Source organism: Bos grunniens, chromosome 5, assembly GCF_055505025.1.
Source record: "Bos grunniens cultivar Pamir isolate PY7600 chromosome 5, Bosgru_T2T1.0, whole genome shotgun sequence".
NCBI lineage: Eukaryota > Metazoa > Chordata > Mammalia > Artiodactyla > Bovidae > Bos > Bos grunniens.
Genome location: NC_141169.1, coordinates 102,694,419 through 102,714,019, shown reverse-complemented (window position 1 = coordinate 102,714,019; position 19,601 = coordinate 102,694,419).

The window sequence follows — 19,601 nt, the reverse complement described above, 5'->3', positions numbered from 1 at the left end:
TACTCCTTGGAAGGAAAGTTATGACCAACCTAGACAGCATATTAAAAAGCAGAGACATTACTTTGCCAACAAACATCTGTCTAGTCAAGGCTATGGTTTTTCCAGTAGTCATGTATAGATGTGAGAGTTGGACCATAAAGAAACCTGAGTGCAGAAGAACTGATACTTTGAACTGTGGTGTGGGAGAAGACTCCTAAGAGTCCCTTGGACTGCAAGGAGATCCAGCCAGTTCATGTTACACAAGATCAGTCCCGGGTGTTCATTGGAGGGACTGGTGTTGAAGTTGAAACTCCAGTGTTTTGGCCACATGATGCGAAGAGCTGACTCATTTGAAAAGACCCTGATGTTGGGAAAGATTGAAGGCAGGAGGAGAAGGGGACGACAGAGGACGAGATGGTTAGATGGCATCACCGACTCAGTGGACATGAGTTTGGGTAAACTCCAGGAGTTGGTGATAGACAGAGAGGCCTGGCGTGCTGTGGTTCATGGGGTTGCAAAGAGTCAAACATGACTGAGCAACTGAACTGAAATAGGTCGGTCACAGCTTTTCTTCCAAGGAGCAAGCATCTTAATTTCATGGCTGCAGTCACCATCTGCAGTGATTTTGGAGTCCCCCAAAATAAAGTCTCTCACTGTTTCCATTGTTTCCCTATTTCCCGTGAAGTGATGGGACCAGATGCCATGATTTTAGTTTTCTGAATGTTGAGCTTTAAGTCAACTTTTTCACTCTCCTCTTTCAATTTCATCAAGGGGCTCTTTAGTTTTTCTTTTTTTTTTTTTTTTTAGTTTTTCTTCACTTTTTGCCATAAGGGTGGTGTCACCTGCATACCTGAGGTTACTGATATTTCTCCTGGCAATCTTGATTCCAGCTTGTGCTTCATCCAGCCTGGCATTTTACATGATGTCCTCTGCATATAAGTTAAATAAGCAGGGTAACAATATACACCTTGACATACTCCTTTCCCTATTTGGAACCAGTCTGTTGTTTCATGTCCAGTTCTGACTATTGCTTCTTGATCTGCATACAGGTTTCTCAGGAGGCAGGCAAGGTGGTCTGATATTCCCATCTCTTGAAGAATTTTCCAGTTTGTTGTGATACACACAATCAAAAGCTTTAGCATAGTCAAGAAGCAGAAGCAAATGTTTTTTCTGGAATTCTCTTGCTTTTTCTATGATCCATTGAAGGTTGGCAATTTGATCTCTGATTCCTCTGCCTTTTCTAAATCCAACTTGAACATTTGGAAGCTCTTGGTTCACATGCTGTTGAAGCCTCGCTTGGAGAATTTTGAGCATTATTTTGCTAGCGTGTGAGATGAGTGCAATTGCACAGTAGTTTGAACATTCTTTGGTATTGGAAAGAAAATTGACCTTTTCCAGTCTTCTGGCCACTGCTGAGTTTTCCAAATTTGTTGGCATATTGAGCCTAACACTTTTTTTTTTAATTTTATTTAACTTTACAATATTGTATTGGTTTTGCCATATATCAAAATGAATCTGCCACAGGTATACATGTGTTCCCCATCCTGAACCCTCCTCCCTCCTCCCTCCCCATACCATCTCTCGTCCCAGTGCACCAGCCCAAGCATCCAGTATCGTGCATCAAACCTGGACTGGAAACTCGTTTCATGTATGATATTATACATATTTCAATGCCATTCTCCCAAATCATCCCACCTCTCCCTCTCCCACAGAGTCCAAAAGACTGTTCTATACATCACTGTCTCTTTTGCTGTCTCGTATACAGGGTTATTGTTACCATCTTTCTAAATTCCATATATATGCGTTAGTATACTGTATTGGTGTTTTTCTTTCTGGCTTACTTCACTCTGTATAATAGGCTCCAGTTTCATCCACTTCATTAGAACTGATTCAAATGTATTCTTTTTAATGGCTGAGTAATACTCCATTGTATATATGTACCACAGCTTTCTTATCCATTCATCTGCTGATAGACATCTAGGTTGCTTCCATGTCCTGGCTATTATAAACAGTGCTGCTATGAACATTGGGGTACACATGTCTCTTTCCCTTCTGGTTTCCTCAGTGTGTATGCCCAGCAGTGGGATTGCTGGGTCATATGGCAGTTCCATTTCCAGTTTTTTAAGGAATCTCCACACTGTTCTCCATAGTAGCTGTACTAGTTTTCATTCCCACCAACAGTGTAAGAGGGTTCCCTTTTCTCCACACCCTCTCCAGCATTTATTGCTTGTAGACTTTTGGATGAAAAGATGCTCAACATCACTCATTATCAGAGAAATGCAAATCAAAACCACTATGAGGTACCATTTCACGCCAGTCAGAATGGCTGTGATCCAAGAGCCTAACACTTTAACAGCATCATCTTTTAGGATTTGAAATAGCTCAGCTGGAATTCCATCACCTCCACTAGCTTTTTCGTAGTGATGCTTACTAAAGCCCACTTGACTTCGCACTCCAAGATGTCTGATTATAGGTGAGTGGCCACACCATCGTGGTTATCTGGGTCATGAAGATCTTTTTTGTACAGTTCTTCTGTGTATTCTTGCCACCTCTTCTTGATATCTTCTGCTTCTGTTAGGTCCCTACCATTTCTGTCCTTTATTGTGCCCATCTTTGTATGAATTGTCCCTTGGTGTCTCTAATTTTCTTGAAGAGATCTCTAGGCTTTCCCCTTCTATTGTTTTCCTGTTTCTTTGTATTGTTCACTGAGGAAGGCTTTCTTATCTCTCCTTGCTATTCTTTGGAACTCTGCATTCAGATGCTTATATCTTTCCTTTTCTCCTTTGCCTTTCGCTTCTCTTCTTTTCTCAGCTACTTGTAAGGTGTCCTCAAACAACCATTTGCCTTTTTGCATTTTTTTTTCTTGGGGATGGTCTTGATCACTGCCTCCTGTACAATGTTACGAACCTCCATCCACAGTTCTTCAGGCACTCTATCATATCTAATCCTTTGAATCTATTTCTCACTTTCACTGTATAATCATAAGGGATTTGATTTAGGTCATACCTGACTGGCCTAGTGGTTTTCCCTACTTTCTTCATTTAAGTCTGAATTTGGTAATAAGGATTTATTATCCTTAAGTTAATTAATAACAAGGATAGATAAATAGATATTAAAATAGTTATATATATACATAATGTACTTATATTATGATGATAAATTAGAAATATTTGAATGTATAAAAATTTATTAATTTATAATGATACAAAAGGAAGCAATTTATATTTCCAATATAAAATGTGAATATATAAGACTTGCTTATTTTTTTAAAAACTTTTTATTTTGTACTGGGTTATAGCCAGTTAACAAACATGTTGTAATAGTTTCAAGTGAACACCAAAGGAACTCAGCCACATATATACACGTATCCACTCTCCCCCGAACTCTACCCTCCCAACCAGGCTGCCATATAACATTGAGCAGAGTTTCCTGTACTGTAGAGTAGATACTTGGTGGTTGTGCACTTTAAATATAGCAGTGTATACATGTCCATCCCAAACTCCCTAACTATCCCTTCCCCTCAAGCCTTGTTTATTTTTAACTGACTTTGGAAAACAAATGTATTATTATGATATGTACATTAATATTTGTCTTTTCTTCTTTCAGTAAGAATATATGCATTTCCAAGCATAGGTATTTCCTTGTTCTGTTTTGTAGAACTAAATAATTGATACAGAAATGGTAAGACAAGTAATTCTGGAGGAAAATTTCTGGAGCAAAAACAGGAATGACTAATGTGCAATAGTTGCTACATCTGAAAAACCAAGCAGAAAGAGAAGCCAGGAGTTCATACAAAGTAACTGAATAGGGGATTTCCATGGCAGTAAGTAAGCCTGGTTCGGAGAAGGCAATGACAACCCACTCCAGTACTGTTGCCTGGAAAATCCCATGGACGGAGAGGCCTGGTGGGCTGCAGTCCATGGGGTCACTAGGAGTCGGACATGACTGAGCGACTTCACTTTCACTTTTCACTTTCATGCATTGGAAAAGGAAATGGCAACCCACTCCAGTGTTCTTGCCTGGAGAATCCCAGGGACGGTGGAGCCTGGTGGGCTGCCGTCTATGGGGTCGCACAGAGTCGGACACGACTGAAGCAACTTAGCAACAGCAGCAGCAACAAGCAAGCCTGGTTAGGACTCCAGGCTTCCATTGCAGGGGGCACAAGTTCAACCCTTGGTATGAGAACTAAGATCCCACATACCCGTGGGGTAGGTCCAAAAATAAAAAATAGAAAGATAACTCATAATGTGCTACAAAGTTACAAATTAGTCAAACATGCTAAGAAAAAGAGCTAACAAGAAAGACTCCCTTATACTCTAGAAAATAATACCCTAACATCAAATGACAGACTTTGAAAATATAAGAAGTACATGGCTTTGGAATAATGCTGACAGATGAAGTCAATGAGTTATGTAGCATTTAGCCAGTAAGATCGTAGTATATGTATGATATTTCTGGAAGAAATGTCTGGTTGCAAAAAAAAAACAAAAAGAAAAAATGTGAAAAGTACAAGATCAAAATAGACTGATGTCACAAGTGAAATTTAAGAATAAAACAGCTATCAGATTCTGGTTCAAGACAGTGTTATAAGAGGTTCCTTAACACACTTCCTTCCATGGACACACCAAATCTACAGCTACACATGCAATAACTCCCTCTGAAAGAAATCTAGAAACAAGCTGAGTGACTCCTGCATATCAAGCAAACATAAAAAAAAAAAAAAATCAAAATGGGTAGGACCATGGTTGACATATTGTCCATCTCTAAGGAAAACAAAATCTGGAGTCATGATTCAGCAGGAGAATGTTCACACCTTGGTCAGACTTGAAATCAGACAAGTAATAGCACTGAGAGCCTTGATAACGCTTGTGTGTAGGTACAGAGAACTGCCAAAGTAATGGCTTGAAAAAAGGATAGGTACAAGTAAAGATCACTTCAGTTGTGTCTGACTCTGCAACCCTATGGACCGTAGCCTGCCACTCCTCTGTTCATGAGATTCTCCAGGCATGAATACTGGAGTGGGTTGCCATGTGTTCCTCCAAGGGATCTTCCTGACCCATGCATGATCAAACCCATGTCTCCTGCATCTCCTCCACTGGCAGATGGGTTCTTTACCATTAGTACTACCTGGGAAGCCCTAGAAAGGATAGGATTGTGGGTCAATTGAATAGTTTTCAGCACAGGGTCAAAAATTCAGCAAGAAACCAGAGCCAGACTCATGGGCACAAAGCCTGAGTCAGAAACCTAATCATATTAAATGGATGAAAAATGAGTGTATTGGAAAGGGTCTTATGATCATAAGATAAAGATTTTAAAAAGTCATAGACATTGCAAGTTAACTTATACTGTAGATATCAGGCTTTTTTGCAGCAAAATTGATTTCAACCCTACAAATCAGAGAAGCTGATGTCCTTTATGATTTCTCAAGTCATCTCAGAAGCTGAGAAATACTGAGTCTGTAGGACGTTGACGTTGGCAAATAAAAACTGGAAAAGGCTGAAGAGAGGAGTGGCTGACAAGTATGGGTGCCCCGTAGACTAATTCCTAAGATGGTTTTAAAGGTTTTCTCTGATTCATTATCCAAATCTTTTGTTTAGTGTGTCTGACACACCGACAGTCCTGACAGTGTATGTCAAAACTTGGACTTTATCCCTAAGAACAATTCTTGTCTTTCTTTTCCCCTTCCTCAATGAGGGACCATGAAAATAAAATTAACCAAGTTATTTCAAGGAACTTTGAAAACTATCATGGGCCATGCCAGTGTAAGTTGTGTTGTATGAGTGGTCACCATCTTTGTTGTTATTACTGTGCAGGAAAACAGTTTCTTTTGCACAGTTGAGTTCAGTTCAGTTCAGTCGCTCAGTCATGTCCAACTCTTTGTGACCCCATGAATTGCAGCACGCCAGGCCTCCCAGTCCGTCACCAACTCCCGGAGTTCACTCAAACACATGTCTATTGAGTTGGTGATGCCATCCAGCCATCTCATCATCTGTCATCCCCTTTTCCTCCTGCCCCCAATCCCTCCCAGCATCAGAGTCTTTTCCAATGAGTCAACTCTTCGCATGAGGTGGCCAAAGTACTGGAGCTTCAGCTTTAGCATCATTCCCTTCAAAGAACACCCAGGGCTGATCTCCTTCAGAATGGACTTTTTGGATCTCCTTGCAGTCCAAGGGACTCTCAGGAGTCTTCTCCAACATCACAGTTCAAAAGCATCAATTCTTTGGCACTCAGCTTTCTTCACAGTCCATCTCTTACATCCATACATGACCACTGGAAAAACCATAGCCTTGATTAGACGGACCTTTGTTGGCAAAGTAATGTCTCTGCTTTTGAATATGCTATCTAGGTTGGTCATAACTTTTCTTTCAAGGAGTAAGTGTCTTTTAATTTCATGGCTGCAATCACCATCTGCAGTGATTTTGGAGCCCCCAAAAATAAAGTCTGACACTGTTTCCACTGTTTCCCCATCTATTTCCCATGAAGTGATGGGACCAGATGCCATGATCTTCGTTTTCTGAATGTTGAGCTTTAAGCCAACTTTTTCACTCTCTTCTTTCACTTTCATCAAGAGGCTTTTTAGTTCTTCTTCACTTTCTGCCATAAGGGTGATGTCATCTGCATATCTGAAGTTATTGATATTTCTCCCAGCAATCTTGATTCCAGCTTGTGCTTCTTCCAGCCCAGCGTTTCTCATGATGTACTCTGCATATAAGTTAAATATTGCACAAATGTTCCTAAACTGAAATCATGCAAATGAGACCAAAATGCAGGATCACTCAAGCAATTTGGAAGTAAAAAGCCAACCAAGACTAATGTTTAATATTCATGAATTGAATCAATGCTACAAAATTTCAAATTAGCAGGTTGATGGCATGCTCAAGTCACTGGACAGCTCTGCACATCTTCAGGAAACAAGAATTAGACTTCTCAAAGATTGAAAAAGAGGTATAAATGCATATTATTTAAAGGACAACAGGTATTCATAACAGACTAACAAACTCCATTTCAATGATGGTCAATTAAGCAAAGCAAGTATAAGGTATTTTAAAATTAGCTTCCAAGAAGGATTCATATTGGTTTGGAAATTTTAAACAAAGGCATCTTACTCAAGACTCTGTTTTGAAGAAGATAGCCATTATAAACAAGAGAATGAAGCAAATTTGGCTTGTCTTACAGACTAGTTATAGCAGCTCAAAACCATGTGTCCCTGTTGGTGGGAATGTGAATTGGTACAGCCACTATGGAAGACAGTATGGAGATTCCTTAAAAAACTAGGAATAAAACCAGCATATGACCCAGCAATCCCAATCCTAGGCATATACCCTGAAGAAACCAAAATTGAAAAAGACACATGTATCCCATTGTTCACTGAAGCACTATTTACAATAGCTAGAACATGGAAGTAACCTAGATGTCCATCAACAGATGAATGGATAAAAAAGTAGAGGTACATATACACAATGGAATATTACTCAGCCATAAAAGGGAATGCATTTGAGTCAGTGCTAATGAGGTGGATGAACCTAGAGCCTAATATACAGAGTGAAGTAAGTCAGAAAGAGAAAGATAAATATTGTATACTAACACATATATACAGAATCTAGAAAAATGTTTCTGAAGAATTTATCTGCAGGGCAGCAGTGGAGAAACAGACATAGAAAACAGACTTATGGACATGGGGAGAAGGGAGGAGAGGGGGAGATGTATGGAGAGAGTAACATGGAAACTTACATTACCATATGTGAAGTAGATAGCCAATGGGAATTTGCTGTATGGCTCAGAAATAAAACAGGGGCTCCATATCAACCTAGAGGGATGGGATGGGGAGGAAGATGGGAGGGAGGTTTAAAAGGGAGGGGATATATGTATACCTATGGCTGATTCATGTTGAGGTTTGACAGAAAACAACAAAATTCTGTAAAGCAATTATCCTTCAATTTAAAAAATAAATTTAAAAAATGTGCCCTCCACATTAATGAAGAAACTAGACTACATCAACAGTTTCTAAAGTTGAAAATACTTCAGGGATTCATCAAATAACAAAATGCTTTATTTAAAAATACACACACAAAGATTTAGACTGCTACAGAGAGTTTGTGGAGAAAGATTTTTTTAAACTTCTTTGGTCAAAAAAAAAAAAAAAGTTAATATAAGTAACCTAAGCAATGCACCTGGGAGAATATGAACCAGTTCATGCCAGCTGTAATAATCTTGAAACATTATTTCAAAATGCCTCTAAAGTGGTGATAGTTCACATTAATTGATTAGACCAGGGATTATCCTAAGTACTGAACAGAAATTAACTTCCATGATTTTCACAAAACAAAGTATGTACTATTATCTTCCCACCATTACAAATAACATACCCACGCCTTTGAAAAGTTAAAAACTTGGCCAGAGCTCCCACAGAGAGTATGCTAGCATTCAGATCTAGGTGATACAGCACATAGCCCATACTGTTACCTACCAAATTATAGCCCTCTGAGAAAAGAAGGACATTTCATCATGTAAAAAGCCACTGATTAATAGCAACTGACAGAAAATTTTAAAAAATAGCCTAACAGGGAGTAAGACTGTATCTAGTATGGAAATCATGACTGGACCACACTCAAAAAAGAGTTGGCAAGAGGAAGGAAAAGAAACAATGCGTACCCACTACAGAGGTGATGAAACCAGAATGGACAAACGGAATGAAAACCACAGCCGCAATCCAGTGATTCGGTGGGGACCGACAGCTTCCTCTTTTGAGGGAGCAAGTAAAGAACACACTGATATATGGCAATAGGTTTCTCAGAGTCAAAGGGTTCAGAGTAAACTAGAGGTGATATCTTGTGTTGTTGTTTTTTTTTTTTTTTTTTTTTGTAATTGTATCTTTCTAATTAACGGATAATTGCTTTACAGTATTGTGTTGGTTTCTACCAAACATCAACATGAATCAGCCATAGGTTTACCTATGTCCCCTCCCACTTGAACTTCCTTCCCACCTCCCTCCCCATCCCACCCCCCTCCCCATCCCACCCCTCCAGGTTGTTTACATCTCCATGATGATTAGTGATGTTGATTGATCATGTGTCTATTAGCCATCTGTATATCTTCTTTTAAAAATATCCAATTAGGTCTTCTGCTTATTTTTTTGAGTTGGTTTCTTCAATGTTGAGTTTCATGAGTTATGCACATATTTTACATATTAATCCTTTATCAGATAAAAATTTTCCAAATTTCCACCTTTTTGTCTTGTTGATAGTTTCCTTCACCCTACAAAAGCTTTTTTGTTTCATATATTCTCATTGTCTATTTTCGTTTCCCTTGCTTAAAAAGACATATCAAAAATATAGTGTCAACCAATATCAAAGAGCATATTGCCTATGTTTTCCTCGAGGAGTTTTTATGGTATCGGGTCTTACATTTAAGCCTTTGGTCCACATTTTGAGTTTATTTTTTGTACATGGTGTTTTGTACATACTGGTGCACTCAATATGCTAGCAAATTTGGAAAACTCAGCAGTGGCCACAGGGTTGGAAAAGGTCAGTTTTCATTCCAATCTCAAAGAAAGGCAATGCCAAAGGATGCTCAAGTTCAGTTCAATCGCTCAGTTGTGTCCAACTCTTTGTGACCCCATGGACTGCAGCACACCAGGCCTCCCTGTTCATCACCAACTCACAGAGTCTACTCAAAGTCATGTCCATTGAGTCAGTGATGCCATCCAACCATCTCATCCTCTGTCATTCCCTTCTCCTCCCACCTTCAATCTTTCCCAGCATCAGGGTCTTTTCAAATGAGTCAGTTCTTCGAATCAGGTGGCCAAAGTATTGGAGTTTCAGCTTCAACATCAGTCCTTCCAGTGAACACCCAGGACTGATTTCCTTTAGGATGGACTGGTTGGATCTCCTTGTAGTCCAAGGGACTCTCAAGAGTCTTCTCCAATACCACAGTTCAAAACCACAAATTCTTCAGTGCTCAGCTTTCTTTATAGTCCAACTCTCATATCCATACATGACTCCTGGAAAAACTATAGCCTTGACTAGATTGACCTTTGTTGGCAAAGCAATGCCTCTGCTTTTTCACATGCTGTCTAGGTTGGTCATAACTTTCCTTCCAAGGAGCAAGTGTCTTTTAATTTCATGGCTGCAGTCATCATCTGCAGTGATTTTGGAGCCCAAAAAAGTTAAGTCTGCCACAGTTTCCACTGTTTTCCCATCTATTTGCCATGAGGTGATGGGACCAGATGCCATGATCTTAGTTTTCTGAATGTTGAGCTTTACGCCAGCTTTTTCACTCTCTTCTTCCACTTTCATCAAGAGGCTCTTTAGTTCTTCTTTGCCTTCTGCCATAAAAATGCTCAAACTAGTGCACAATTACAATCATCTCACACGCTAGCAAAGGAATGGTCAAAATTCTCCAAGCCAGGCTTCAACAGTACATGAACCGTGAACTTCCAGATGTTCAAAATAGATTTAGAAAATTCAGAAAAAACAGGCATCAAACCGCCAACATCCGTTGGATCATCAAAAAAGCAAGAGAGTTCCAGAGAAACATATAATATTGCTTTATTGACTATGCCATAGCCTTTGACTGTGTGGATCACAGTCTGTGAAAAACTGTGGAAAATTCTTCAAGAGATGGGAATACCAGACCACCTGCCTGCCTACTGAGAAATCTGTATGCAGGTCAGGATACAGTTAGAACTGGACATGGAACAACAGACTGGTTCCAAATAGAGAAAGGAGTACATCAAGGCTGTATATTGTCACCCTGCTTATTTAACTTATATGCAGAGTATATCATGAGAAACGCTGGGCTGGAGGAAGCACAAGCTAGAATCAGGATTGCCAGAAGAAATATCAATAACCTCAGATATGCAGATGACACCACCCTTATGGCAGAAAGTGAAGAATAACTAAAGAGCCTCTTGATGAAAGTGAAAGAGGAGAGTGAAAAAGTTGACTTAAAGCTCAACATTCAGAAAACTAAGATCATGGCATCTAGTCCCATCACTTCATTGCAAATAGATGGGGAAAGAATGGAAACAGTGACAGATTTAATTTTGGAGGGTTCCAAAATCACTTCAGATGGTAACTGCAGTCATGAAATTAAAAGGTGCTTGCTCTTTGGAAGAAAAGTTATGACCAACCTGGACAGCTTATTATAAAGCAGAGACATTACTTTGCCAACAGAGGTCTGTCTAGTCAAGGCTACAGTTTTTCCAGTAGTCATGTATGGATATGAGAGTTGGACTATAAAGAAAGCTGAGTGCCAAAGAATTGATGCTTTTGAACTGTGGTATTGGAGAAGACTCTTGAGAGTCCCTTGGACAGCAAGGAGATCCAATCTGTCCATCCTAAAGGAAATCAGTCCTGGGTGTTCATTGGAAGGACTGATGCTGAAGCTGAAACTCCAATACTTTGGCCACCTGATTCGAAGAACTGACTCATTTGAAAAGACCTCATGTTGGGAAAGAATGAAGGTGGGAGGAGAAGCAAACAACAAAGGATGAACTGGTTGGATGGCATCACGAACTCAGTGGACATGAGTTTGAGTAAACTCTGTGAGTTGGTGATGAACAGGGAGGCCTGGCATGCTGCAGTCCATGGGGTCACAAAGAGTCAGACACGACTGAGCAACTGAACTGAACTGAACATGATGTGAGAAAGTAGTTCAGTTTGATTCTTTTGCATATAGTGATCCAGTTTTCCCAACATTTACTAAAGAGACTGTCTTTTCCCATTAGATGCTATTGCCTCTTTTGTTTAGATTAACTGACCATATAAGCATGGGTTCATTTCTGGGCTTTCTGTCCTTTTCCATTGATTTCTGTGTCTGTTTTTATGCCAATATCCTACTGTTTTGATTACTATAGTTTTTTAATATAGTTTGAAATCAGGAAGATTTATACCACCCTTCTTTCTCAAGATTGTTTTGGATATTCAGAGTCTTTTGTGCTTCCATACCAATTTTTGAACTATTTGTTCTAGTTTGATGAAAAATATCATTGGCATTTCGATAGGGATTGTATTCAATCTGTAGGTTGCCCTGGGTATAATGGTTATTTTAACAATGGCTATTCTTCCAATTCATGATCTCAGCATATCTTTCCATCTGCTTGTGTCACCTTCAATTTCTTTCCACGGTATCTTACAGTTTTCTGAGCACAGGTCTTTTACCTCTTTGGTTAGATTTATTCCTGTGGACTGTAGCCTGCCTGTTCATGGAACTCTTCTGTTCATGGAATTCTCCAGGCAAGAATACTGGAGTGGGTAGCCATTCCCTTTTTCAGGGAAACTTCCCAACCCAGGGATCAACCAAGGGATCAAACTCAGGTCTCCTGCATTGCAGGCAGATTCTTTACCATCTGAGCCACCAGGGAAAGGTATCTTACAATTATAAGGATCCCAAGGGTCAATCCAGCCACAGCATTAGTTCTGAAAGGGGAGAAGTCTATAGTTTATAGTCTATAAAAGTTTATAGACTATAAAACTTGCCAGGTTCCCAGGTGAATGTCCCTAAGCATTTCTAGCCAATAACATTGCTATCAATAGTCAAAGACCAGCAGAAAACAGGAAGTAAAGCAAGGAAATTTGTTGAGAATGATTCTTTATGAGTTGAGCACCTGTTTACATGGTGATTGAAGCCATTTACTGAAATGGAAGCACTAGAAAAAGCGGTTTTTAGTAAAATCTAGGGCATTCAACATGTTAAGCTTGAAATGCTTCTTTAAGATCTTCAAATAAGGGAACTTTACTCAATATTCTGTAATAATCTACATGGGAACAGAATCTAAAAAGAATGACTATATGTATATGTATAACTAAATCGCTTTGCAGTACACTTAAAATGTTATAACAAAATATTATACACCAACTATGTTGTTTAGTCACTGACTCTTATAATATCTGATTCTTGTGATCTTCATGGACTGTAGCCTGCCAGTCTCCTCTGTCCATGGGATTTCCAGGCAAGCATACTGGACTGGGTTTCCATTTCCTACCCCAGAGTATCTCCAGCCATTCCCCAGTGGCTCAGTGGTAAAGAATCAGCCTGCAATGCAGGAGACCTGTAGAAGGCACAAGTTCAATCCCTGGGTAAGTCAACTATACTACAAAACTGGAATGGGTAGCCTATCCCTTCTCCAGTGGATCTTCCTGACCCAGGAATCAAACCAGGGTCTCCTGCATCACAGGTAGATTCTTTACCAACTGAGCTATCAGGGAAGCTGCCACAATATAAACAAAAATTAAATTTAAAATAAATTTTTAAAAAAATATCTCCAAATGAGACAGCAAGACCTACTCATTTGGAACTCAGAAGAAAGATTCAGTTGAACAGAAATTTAAACATTAGAACAGAAAGTTTGATTAGTCCTAGCAAAATTATGTATTTCAGTAGGATTACACTTCACAAGCAAGGCACATAAAATTTTTCCATTAGGCAGACTTTTGAAGAGTCACTGGGAAAGAGGAAGGGGGTTTGTTCCTTTATGGTACGTTATGTCTTTGTTAGACTACGGAGAGTCATGTTCTTACAAACCACCAGAACACAACCACCCCCTCAAAGATCATTTTACCCCTGTTCTCCCACATGCACTCTCATTCATGTGCCTTAAGATACAATTTGCCATCACGATTTCAGCCATTTAATACTAACTTCCTCCTTTTGAGAGTTTCTGAAGTTTCCTGACTACTACTAACTACCAAGAATCGTAAGAGATAATATAACAGACAAGGGAAATTTTTAATGCTTTGAGATATCCTAAATTTCTTACAATAAAAACTCTCTCTTTGTTTTTTTGGAAAACACAGGCAGAGATCTTTCAATTCCTCACTTCATTTCATCCCTCTGTTCATTCTTTTTTTTTTTTTTTTTTTGATGTGTGGGCACTCAACTCAGTCTGATTTTCCTGTATTCCTTAGTCAAATATGGATTTTCTAATCCACTTCCCCTTGATCAATGTTATACATATTCTTAAATCCTTCTTTCTCTATCACTTGACCTTGAAAACCTAAAATGGAGCTAACTTTTGTGATGATGCTGGGTTTGTTCTTTTTTTTTTTTTTGATTACACTAACATCTGAGGTTGTTTTTTTTTTTTTACCATTCAAGAAAATTTCAGGTTATATAAACCAACATGTTCCAAATTCACATAAGGAGGCAACTTGGTTTGCTCTCTCTCACTCTTATCTGATTTTTTATCATCACATCAGAAAACAGATATTTTAAATCATCTGAGAAATAACAAAGCAAAGTAATGAGAAATCTTTAATGTCTCTCAAAGTAGAAAATCTTAGATATCATCTTGAATCATGCTGCATGTTTCTCTTATCTTCCCAATTGCTCATAAATCTGAGTTATTTTTCTAATTTCATGCTTCCTTAGCCTATTATCATGTATGACTTCTATTTTAGTTCTAAAATCATCTAGCTTCACAATTCTTTCACTTTCTTGGGCGCTTACTTTATAGAACATCACTCTTGAAATCAACATCAATTCCTAAATTCCCATTCTCGGTTTTACTTCAACTCTCCTATCTGGAACTATTATAAAAAGAAAATACAATCTCACTTCCACTTTGAAGTTATTCTTCTAGAAACACTAGTATGTACCCTTGTAGTGAGGCATGTGGAATCTCTTAGGTCTGTTTCCGTGAAGCTTTTACCCAGGAAATCTGGATTTATTCAGAGAAGCTAGACCTTAGTCATTTTACTCTGAAAGATTAGGAAACTTTAGATGTGAAATTAATCTCAAAAGATGTAGTATTGTTAAAGGCTAATTTTTATTCAAGGGGAGAAAAAAATTCTAGAACCTGCATGTGTCATAACAAAAATTACTCATATTTGGGACTTCCTTTGTGGTCCATTGGCTCAGACTCTGAGCTCCCAGTGTAGAGGGCCTAGATTCATTCCCTGGTCAGAGAATTTGACCCTGCACGCTGCAACTAAAGAGCTACACGATGCAACAAAGATCAAAGATCAAAGGTCCCGCATGCCACAACTAAGACTCAGCACAGCCAAATAAATAAATATTTTTTTAATTATTCAAATTTCTTTAAAATCCAGATGAAATGTATGCTCTAACTTCACAGTCGTTTCCCTGCTTGTTCAGCCCTCTGTAGGCTCTGGCCTCTTTTTGCCAGAGACCTTGAGTCTAAGTCAATCCAGGCTCAATTTACACAGGCTGCTTTTTCTCACATTACAGCATTTTCATCACAGTGAAGAAAAGTAAAATAACTCCTACTCTGCAACATTTGTGTATGAACATGCCCATTAAAAAGTTTAATACACTATTAAATAATTAGATAATTTTTTAAAGAACCTTATATACATGCAAAACTTCTTTGTGGGATATGATATAATAATTTATAACAAGATGTACATAATAAGATATATTGATATATTTGGTCTTCAACCTTCATTTGTGACTCACACACCCAAAGTACTTGTAATTTCCTGAGTGATTAGAGCAATAGAAACATCTTTTGTTACACTTGTTTTTTGTCCTTGGTTTCTAATATAGCTCAGAGCAATAAAGGTAAAATGGGTGTCTTTTATTATTTTTTTAATGTATATGTGTCGTCGAGTCCCTTAACAATTCACCTGAAATTATCACATCACTGTTAATCAGCCATACCTCAATACAAAATAAAAAGTTTATAAAAGAAAATTAAAAAAAAAATTTTTAAACCTTTCAAGCACACCTGAGTTTATGCTAATGAGATAACTTTTGGAATGTCCCTATATAATCTATGGATAGAGGCTGATTAACAAGGGGACCAACCATATAATTAGAGTGCTGAAACTTACAGCCCCACTCACCATCCTCCAGGGAAGGGAAAGGATTGGAGGTTGAATTAATCACCAATGACTGATAATCAGTCATTCTATTGATACATGATGAAGCCCCAGAAAACCCCAAAAGGACAGGGTTCAGAGAGCTTCCAGGTCAGTGAAGAAGAATACCTCCATGTGCCAGGACAGTAAGGCATCATCCCAAACTTCATGGCAGCAGAAGTTCCTGTGCTCAGGAAACTTCCAGACCTCATTTCATGTATGTCTTCATCTGGCTGCTAATTCTTCTCCTTAACCTTTGTAATAAACTAGGAATCTAGAAAGTAAGAGGCTTCCCAGGTGGCTCAGTGGTAAAGAATCTGCCTGCCAATCCAGGAGATGCAGGAGACTTGAGTTGGATTCCAGGAAGGCCCTCCGGAGGAAGAAATGGCAACCCACTCCAGTATTCTTGTCTGGAGAATCTCATGGGCAGAGAAGTCTGGTGGGCTACAGTCCATGGGGTCGCAGAGTCGGATACCACTAAGTGTCTAAGCACGCATGCACACACTAGTAAGTAAACTGCTTTCCTGAGTTCTGTGAGCTGTGCTAGCAAGTTAAACAAACTGACAAATTAAAAATTAATACAAAATAGATGGTTTTATAAAAGATAAAAATTATTGGAAATGACTAAGAAGAATTAGAAATCCTAAGCCTCAAAATCATAGAGAAAAGGGAAAATGTGGTCAAAGAAATCCTCTTAAATAGACAGGAGTTCTGAGAACTTCATGGGCAAATTTAACCAAATTTCTAAGAAGTATATATACACCTATATGCTACGGTCTGAATGTTTGTGTCCCTCAAAAATTTACGTGTTGAAATCCTAATGCCAGAAGATGGTGCTATTAGGTTGTGGGGCCTTTGGGGGGTGCTTAGGTCATGAGGACGGGGCCATCGAGAATGGGACTCATAAAAAAAAAAAAAGAATGGGACTCGTGCCAGGAAACCCCTAGACTTTCCCTTCCATCCTGAGAAGAGACAGGATGAGGGTTGTCACCAACACATGATCATGCTGATGCCTTGACTTGGACTTCCCAGCTCCATTACTTTGAGAAATACATTTTCTATTGTTTATAAGCTACCCAGTGTCCAATGTTTTGTTACAGCATTCCAAACATGCAAAGACGCTATAATGCAGATAAATTTAATCAAATGGTTCAGAAAATAGAAAAGAAGAAGAGCATTCTGACTCATTCTACAAAGTAGACATAAACTGATTTCAAACTTGCAGAGCACACACACACATAAAAACTGTGGGTCTTCTCACTTACAGATAGAAATGCTTAGAGCAAACCTTACAATGTATTTAAAGAATGCTGTATTCCAACTATGTTAGATCTAGTCCCTCAGCCCTCAGCATCCACTCCCACCTCCTTCATCGTACCTACCATTGCTATGGAGAATGGAAAGCTATGAATGACATTTTCCAGACTCTCCTTTATTTTCTTGATGCAAATTTGTAAACATCAATTAAATTCAATGGTGTGTGAGACTTGGGAGTAAAAATGAAGCAGGAGCTAACTTTCTATTGATAATAAAGGTTTTGCCTTCCAATGCAGGAGGTGCAGGTTTGATCCCTGTTCAGGATGCAAAGTTCCCATGGCCAAAAAGTCAAAACATAAAACAACAATATTATTACAAATTCAATAAAGTCTTTAAAAAGAAGAGAAAATTGTGATGAGGGTGGCATGGAGGCAAAACTCTCTGGATGCTGCAGACCCTGGGATCACCGTTACTGCAGTATGACCTTGACCTCAAGAGCAACATTCAAGAATCACCAACTCGGAGAGACATAGAAGCTGAAAGGGCCCAGGCACCACCATTGCTCTGGAGAGGCAATGGACATCTTAGATGGACAAGTGTTGGACAGCAAGAGTCAATCCCAATGAACATTATCTTTTATCACAGGTTTCTTCTGTGGAATAGCTGAGTTTGTGGTTTTGTTTTTCAGAACTCTACTTCAGCAAGATGTGAAAAAGAGATGAGGTTATGGAAGCTCATCCAATTCCAGATATGATGAAGGAAGAGGGCCATCAGGAAAGTACCCCCTGTCCCCAGAAGAATGGGTTGAATTTATCACTTAGCCACCTGCTTGGCCCTAATCCTCCTTCAGTAGCCAGTGGATGAGGAAGGTGCATGTCTGCATTAAGAAGCAGACAAGTGGACATGAACTTTCATGGCAGAAGGAAACCAGCAAGAAACAGAATGCTGACCACGCTGGACAAGCCAGATGAACATGTGCATCTAACCAAGGACTGCTCTGTGTCCTCGCACTCGAATGAGGTTGTGCTGGGAATTCACTCTGCAGGGATCTGGCAGGACTGAAAGCAGCTCTCTAAATGCACAGGTTTGTCTCATCTTTTTTGTCATTTATTAAAGTATTAACACACTATATTAATTAAAATACTAATTAATTGACATACTATTAATTAATAAAATACTAATTAATTGATACACTATTAATTACAGTATTAATATACTATATATTAATATACTATATACTAGTATTAATATATACTATATTCTCACCTTTATATAATTAAAAAAAAACGTTCCAAATGTGAAGAAAAGTAAAATGCTGTGTATTGAGTGCTGCTAGTGTCACTGTTTTCAACTTCTGAAATACTGTTCGTGGTTTTTATTGTTGTTATTCTCATTTATAAATATATCACACTGTATTTACTAAAAAAAAAAAAGAAAGAATCCCCAACTCTCATTGATTGAGTCTCCAATCATTTTTCATATTTAAACTTTGGGTGCACAAAAAAATTTTCATTATAATTTGAGATTTCTAGTATACTAGCCTCTTGACATTCTTGTTTTCTTTTGTTGTGTTTGATGTTTATTATATGAATATCATTACCCAATATAAAAGCTAGAACTTTATAACATGTCTATGTGCTTCTGCCAATCCTGCCTCCTGCCTACCATACAAATGTCACCATTATATTGAGCTTTGATTATCAAACCCTCAATTTGTTTTCACTTTTACCATATATGTGCCTAAACAATGCAAGCATACTGATTAAAGTTGGTGGCTCAGAGGTAAAGAACTTGTCTGCCAATGTAAGAGAAGTGGGTTTGATCCCTAGGTCAGAAGATCCCCTAGAGAAAGCAATGGCAACTCAATCCAGTATTCTTGCCTGGAAAATCCCCTGGACAGAGGAACCTGGCAGGCTACAGTCCATGGAGTCACACGTCAGACATGACTTTGAGACTAAGCAGGCACACACTTGGAGAAGGAAATGGCGACCCACTCCAGTGTTCTTGCCTGGAGAATCCCAGGGACGGGGGAGCCTAGTGGGCTGCCTTCTATGGGGTCACACAGAGTCGGACACGACTGAAGTGACTTAGCAGCAGCAGCAGCAGCAGGCACACACTGATTAAAGTTATCCCCACGAAACAACTCTTCATTTTAATAACCACATTTCATAGACCCTAGATTTCTCTTAATACAGCATTTGTTGGATGATGTTTATAAATGAAAAATGTAGATATATGTACTTCCCAATGTGGTTGTACCAATATAAATTCAAATCAGTAAAGTGTAAGAGATCTCATTTATCTACATCTTCAACACTTGGTATTACTTATTTATTAGTTTTTGCCATTAAAATGGGTATGAAATATTATATTACCATGATCTTGACTTGCAGTTCTCAAGTTATGAGTGAAGCTGAGCATCTCTAAAAATACAGCTTTTTAGGTTATGTACTTCCTCTTCCATGAAGTGATTTTCAATTATTTTTCCCAATTTTTGTCTTTCTAATTATTTCATTACAGTTGTTTAAGGTTCTTGGTATTAAT